Source organism: Montipora capricornis, chromosome 7, assembly GCF_036669925.1.
Source record: "Montipora capricornis isolate CH-2021 chromosome 7, ASM3666992v2, whole genome shotgun sequence".
Lineage (NCBI taxonomy): Eukaryota > Metazoa > Cnidaria > Anthozoa > Scleractinia > Acroporidae > Montipora > Montipora capricornis.
In genome coordinates, this window is record NC_090889.1 from 41,864,042 (window position 1) to 41,871,541 (window position 7,500).

A 7,500-nucleotide genomic window follows, 5' to 3' on the forward strand; every position below is an offset into this window, starting at 1 on the left:
ATTGTTTTCTCAACAAATTTGTTGCAATAAATTGTAAAAGAGTTCTTGGACTAGCATCCCAATAATTATCTTTTGTTTCTTTTAAACTACCATACAGTTGCTCATCAGATAGTCCAAACATGTGCCTATACGCCTCTTTTAAGGGATTTGCAAAATTGACTTTTTGATATCCGTATTCTAAAGCAATTAAATCAGCATTAGTATCTTTACCATGATTTTTTTCCAATAATTCCAATGATATTGACTTGAAATCTTATATTATATTATATTTAATTTTTTTAAAATTTTGAATGATGCATCCTGTTAAACCACTTGATTTTAAAAAAAATGTATATATGTATAGATTTGTAGAGTTGGATTATTTAGTCGAAGACATTTATTGCTACTCAGAGTATGAAACTCTGAGTAGCAATAAATGTCTTCGACCAAATAATCCAACTCTACAAATCTACATTGCTCTAGTTTACCTATTGAGCACTTTAATAGCTGATGAAATCTTCAGTTCATTATATATATATATATATATATAGATAGATATGTAGACTTGAACTAGGTCAAAAACATTTATTTGCTACTCCGAGTCACGAAGCAATCATCAGGCAACTGCCAAAAAGAAGGAATACGTGGTGTTTTGCAGTGATTTAGAAAATAACGGTAGCAATCCACTATAGGCTGGGGTGCATAGCAACGGTTAAACAATACAAACTGTTTCCAGTGAGCTGCTAAAAATAAGCCTTAAATAATTACGCTATTGAGAAGGAATTTCTTTGCATGTCTGCAACTTGTTACAAGCTCATTTCTGTTGTTAAGGGTCGCCAAATCTGGTCTACAAATTATATAGTATTTCTCCCACAGACATAAATTACACTTCTTCGTTACATTTGAATAGGATCTCGCATGCCTAACAATCCGCCATTTAATGTGATAGTCGACTTTCTTGTCTTTCAAACCCCATACATATTTACTGAGTTCAGTGGAATTTCTGTAGCGTTCATTTCTAAAGGAACATGTGTGGTTTCTATAACGTGATTTGAATGATGTGTCGCAAAGACCGATGTAAGTTTGCTTTGACTGAGATGTTGTGACCTCTGCTTGATAGATGGTATTCCGCACGTTGCACTTTCCGTCTAGAGGGCAGGATCTTTTGTCACGGCAGTTGCAAGTGTTGATAGTTTGAGCGGGTGGATTTGATGACTTGTTAATGACGGCTTTATTTTGGTTGGAGATAATTGTTTTTACATTGCTCATGCAGCTATAACTAATTTTGAGAGTGTTCCGGTTGAAAATTCTGTGCAAAGGGTGTGATTTTGGGAAGTGCTTGCCGATTAGGGTGAGGAAACACTTTCCAAGAAAAAATCCTCTGCCAGCCGATTCGACGGCGACTTCGACAATGGGATCTTTCGATGGCGCTGAAACATGCGAACTAGTGGGTTGTTATTTATTGTCCTGTCTAACCAAAAAGTATGGCAACAGCATCGGCCTGTATAGAGACGACGGTTTGGCAGTTTTTAACTCAAACCCTCAACAGATCAAAAGAATCAAGAAGGGCTTCTGCCAAATTTTCCGTGAAAACGAGTCGAAGCAAACATCACTAAAGTAAATTTCTTAGACGTCACCCTTGACCTCCAATCTGGAAAGCATTATCCCTACACAAAAGAAGGAAACATCCCACTCTACGTTCACAAGAAATCCAATCACCCCCCATCCATCCTAAAGAACATACCGGAATCCATAAACAAGCGCCTCTCAGAAATTTCTTCCGACAAAGAATCATTTGATAAAGCGAAAGAAACCTACCAAGATGCACTCAACAAGAGCGGCTACATATATAATCTAACCTACAGAAAAACAACTCCAGAAACCAAACACCGCAAGAATAGGCCTAGAAACATCACCTGGTTCAATCCTCCGTACAGCCAAAACGTCAAAACAAAAGTTGGAAAGTGTTTCCTCACCCTAATCGGCAAGCACTACCCAAAATCCCACCCTTTGCACAGAATTTTAAACCGGAACACTCTCAAAATTAGTTATAGCTGCATGAGCAATGTAAAAACAATTATCTCCAACCAAAATAAAGCCGTCATTAACAAGTCATCAAATCCACCCGCTCAAACTATCAACACTTGCAACTGCCGTGACAAAAGATCCTGCCCTCTAGACGGAAAGTGCAACGTGCGGAATACCATCTATCAAGCAGAGGTCACAACATCTCAGTCAAAGCAAACTTACATCGGTCTTTGCGACACATCATTCAAATCACGTTATAGAAACCACACATGTTCCTTTAGAAATGAACGCTACAGAAATTCCACTGAACTCAGTAAATATGTATGGGGTTTGAAAGACAAGAAAGTCGACTATCACATTAAATGGCGGATTGTTAGGCATGCGAGATCCTATTCAAATGTAACGAAGAAGTGTAATTTATGTCTGTGGGAGAAATACTATATAATTTGTAGACCAGATTTGGCGACCCTTAACAACAGAAATGAGCTTGTAACAAGTTGCAGACATGCAAAGAAATTCCTTCTCAATAGCGTAATTATTTAAGGCTTATTTTTAGCAGCTCACTGGAAACAGTTTGTATTGTTTAACCGTTGCTATGCACCCCAGCCTATAGTGGATTGCTACCGTTATTTTCTAAATCACTGCAAAACACCATGTATTCCTTCTTTTTGGCAGTTGCCTGATGATTGCTTCGTGAGAAGCATGAAACTCGGAGTAGCAAATAAATGTTTTTGACCTAGTTCAAGTCTACATATCTATTCAAAGCTCTGGTAAACCCATTGAGCACTTTTAGCTGATGATCAATTTATCACGTCATTTCATTTTATAAGCTCCAACTTGTTGAGCACTGTAATTGTTTCATCGTCCACTACTATGGAAAAGATCAACTTGAATTACTCTACCAAGAACATTCCACTACCACCAAGAAATGAATACATGAAACGACTAATCGAAAAAACTGAACATTTTCTGCGGCGATTACGTTGGAAAGCACACTACTTCCTATCCGGGCAATCTGAAACATCAACCAAGGAAACCTATGGATTTAAGTCAAGAAATTCACCCCCAAAGATAAATGAACTGATTCCCTTCGAAGAAGGTATGTTGAAACTAATTCATAACATCGAATTTGATGACAACGCCTCCAAATGCAATTTCCAGAGAACATTATACACCGACATCGAAACAAAAATCAAGAAACCAAATAATCTACTTATTCCTGCTGACAAGACTACAAATTATTATTCAATGAACACTGCAACCTATGAGAAGCTGATTACCGAGAATGTAACGAAAACATACAAAAAGTCATGCCCCAAAGTTATAGACCAACTAAACTCCCAATCCGCCAGAGTAGCTAAAAAACTTGGATTAGACAACCGTATCGAGAAACTTGCAGAGAATGAAGCTTTCATAACCTTGAAAGATCACAAACCTGAATTTCACGACCATCCAACATGCCGCCTTATCAACCCCTCCAAATCCGAGATTGGTATCATTAGTAAGCGCATTTTAGACGAGATCAACACCACCATAATCCAAAAGACACAAATCAATCAGTGGAAAAATACGACCAGCGTACTGAACTGGTTCAACGCCCTACAGCACAAAGAAAACCTCTCATTCATATGCTTTGATGTATGTGACTTCCACCCCTCTATCACGGAAAAACTGCTTGCCAAAGCACTCGACTTCGCCAATAACTACAGACCCATCAGTGCCGACGAGAGAGAAATCATTTTCCTCTCCAAGCAATCTCTACTGTTTTCCAATGACTGCCCTTGGGAGAAAAAATCCTCTGCCAGCCGATTCGACATAACAATGGGATCTTTCGATGGCGCTGAAACATGCGAACTAGTGGGTTGTTATTTATTGTCCTGTCTAACCAAAAAGTATGGCAACAGCATCGGCCTGTATAGAGACGACGGTTTGGCAGTTTTTAACTCAAACCCTCAACAGATCGAAAGAATCAAGAAGGGCTTCTGCCAAATTTTCCGTGAAAACCACTTAAAGATCACAGTCGACGCAAACATCACTAAAGTAAATTTCTTAGACGTCACCCTTGACCTCCAATCTGGAAAGCATTATCCCTACACAAAAGAAGGAAACATCCCACTCTACGTTCACAAGAAATCCAATCACCCCCCATCCATCCTAAAGAACATACCGGAATCCATAAACAAGCGCCTCTCAGAAATTTCTTCCGACAAAGAATCATTTGATAAAGCGAAAGAAACCTACCAAGATGCACTCAACAAGAGCGGCTACATATATAATCTAACCTACAGAAAAACAACTCCAGAAACCAAACACCGCAAGAATAGGCCTAGAAACATCACCTGGTTCAATCCTCCGTACAGCCAAAACGTCAAAACAAAAGTTGGAAATTGTTTCCTCACCCTAATCGGAAAGCACTTCCCAAAATCACACTCTTTGCACGGAACTATAAACCGGAACACTCTCAAAATTAGTTATAGCTGCATGAGCAATGTAAAAACAATTATCTCCAACCAAAATAAAGCCGTCATTAACAAGTCATCAAATCCACCCGCTCAAACTATCAACACTTGCAACTGCCGTGACAAAAGATCCTGCCCTCTAGACGGAAAGTGCAACGTGCGGAATACCATCTATCAAGCAGAGGTCACAACATCTCAGTCAAAGCAAACTTACATCGGTCTTTGCGACACATCATTCAAATCACGTTATAGAAACCACACATGTTCCTTTAGAAATGAACGCTACAGAAATTCCACTGAACTCAGTAAATATGTATGGGGTTTGAAAGACAAGAAAGTCGACTATCACATTAAATGGCGGATTGTTAGGCATGCGAGATCCTATTCAAATGTAACGAAGAAGTGTAATTTATGTCTGTGGGAGAAATACTATATAATTTGTAGACCAGATTTGGCGACCCTTAACAACAGAAATGAGCTTGTAACAAGTTGCAGACATGCAAAGAAATTCCTTCTCAATAGCGTAATTATTTAAGGCTTATTTTTAGCAGCTCACTGGAAACAGTTTGTATTGTTTAACCGTTGCTATGCACCCCAGCCTATAGTGGATTGCTACCGTTATTTTCTAAATCACTGCAAAACACCATGTATTCCTTCTTTTTGGCAGTTGCCTGATGATTGCTTCGTGAGAAGCATGAAACTCGGAGTAGCAAATAAATGTTTTTGACCTAGTTCAAGTCTACATATCTATTCAAAGCTCTGGTAAACCCATTGAGCACTTTTAGCTGATGATCAATTTATCACGTCATTTCATTTTATAAGCTCCAACTTGTTGAGCACTGTAATTGTTTCATCGTCCACTACTATGGAAAAGATCAACTTGAATTACTCTACCAAGAACATTCCACTACCACCAAGAAATGAATACATGAAACGACTAATCGAAAAAACTGAACATTTTCTGCGGCGATTACGTTGGAAAGCACACTACTTCCTATCCGGGCAATCTGAAACATCAACCAAGGAAACCTATGGATTTAAGTCAAGAAATTCACCCCCAAAGATAAATGAACTGATTCCCTTCGAAGAAGGTATGTTGAAACTAATTCATAACATCGAATTTGATGACAACGCCTCCAAATGCAATTTCCAGAGAACATTATACACCGACATCGAAACAAAAATCAAGAAACCAAATAATCTACTTATTCCTGCTGACAAGACTACAAATTATTATTCAATGAACACTGCAACCTATGAGAAGCTGATTACCGAGAATGTAACGAAAACATACAAAAAGTCATGCCCCAAAGTTATAGACCAACTAAACTCCCAATCCGCCAGAGTAGCTAAAAAACTTGGATTAGACAACCGTATCGAGAAACTTGCAGAGAATGAAGCTTTCATAACCTTGAAAGATCACAAACCTGAATTTCACGACCATCCAACATGCCGCCTTATCAACCCCTCCAAATCCGAGATTGGTATCATTAGTAAGCGCATTTTAGACGAGATCAACACCACCATAATCCAAAAGACACAAATCAATCAGTGGAAAAATACGACCAGCGTACTGAACTGGTTCAACGCCCTACAGCACAAAGAAAACCTCTCATTCATATGCTTTGATGTATGTGACTGCCACCCCTCGATCACGGAAAAACTGCTTGCCAAAGCACTCGACTTCGCCAATAACTACAGACCCATCAGTGCCGACGAGAGAGAAATCATTTTCCTCTCCAAGCAATCTCTACTGTTTTCCAATGACTGCCCTTGGGAGAAAAAATCCTCTGCCAGCCGATTCGACATAACAATGGGATCTTTCGATGGCGCTGAAACATGCGAACTAGTGGGTTGTTATTTATTGTCCTGTCTAACCAAAAAGTATGGCAACAGCATCGGCCTGTATAGAGACGACGGTTTGGCAGTTTTTAACTCAAACCCTCAACAGATCGAAAGAATCAAGAAGGGCTTCTGCCAAATTTTCCGTGAAAACCACTTAAAGATCACAGTCGACGCAAACATCACTAAAGTAAATTTCTTAGACGTCACCCTTGACCTCCAATCTGGAAAGCATTATCCCTACACAAAAGAAGGAAACATCCCACTCTACGTTCACAAGAAATCCAATCACCCCCCATCCATCCTAAAGAACATACCGGAATCCATAAACAAGCGCCTCTCAGAAATTTCTTCCGACAAAGAATCATTTGATAAAGCGAAAGAAACCTACCAAGATGCACTCAACAAGAGCGGCTACATATATAATCTAACCTACAGAAAAACAACTCCAGAAACCAAACACCGCAAGAATAGGCCTAGAAACATCACCTGGTTCAATCCTCCGTACAGCCAAAACGTCAAAACAAAAGTTGGAAATTGTTTCCTCACCCTAATCGGCAAGCACTTCCCAAAATCACACCCTTTGCACAGAATTTTAAACCGGAACACTCTCAAAATTAGTTATAGCTGCATGAGCAATGTAAAAACAATTATCTCCAACCAAAATAAAGCCGTCATTAACAAGTCATCAAATCCACCCGCTCAAACTATCAACACTTGCAACTGCCGTGACAAAAGATCCTGCCCTCTAGACGGAAAGTGCAACGTGCGGAATACCATCTATCAAGCAGAGGTCACAACATCTCAGTCAAAGCAAACTTACATCGGTCTTTGCGACACATCATTCAAATCACGTTATAGAAACCACACATGTTCCTTTAGAAATGAACGCTACAGAAATTCCACTGAACTCAGTAAATATGTATGGGGTTTGAAAGACAAGAAAGTCGACTATCACATTAAATGGCGGATTGTTAGGCATGCGAGATCCTATTCAAATGTAACGAAGAAGTGTAATTTATGTCTGTGGGAGAAATACTATATAATTTGTAGACCAGATTTGGCGACCCTTAACAACAGAAATGAGCTTGTAACAAGTTGCAGACATGCAAAGAAATTCCTTCTCAATAGCGTAATTATTTAAGGCTTATTTTTAGCAGCTCACTGGAAACAGTTTGTATTGTTTAACCGT

At 39.1% G+C, this 7,500-nt stretch overlaps 1 pseudogene; it reads left to right on the forward strand.

Moving 5' to 3' along the window:
• Nucleotides 1-1,107: 1,107 nt before the first annotated feature.
• Nucleotides 1,108-7,500, forward strand: part of LOC138055990 (uncharacterized) — an 8,871-nt pseudogene continuing 2,478 nt past the window's right edge.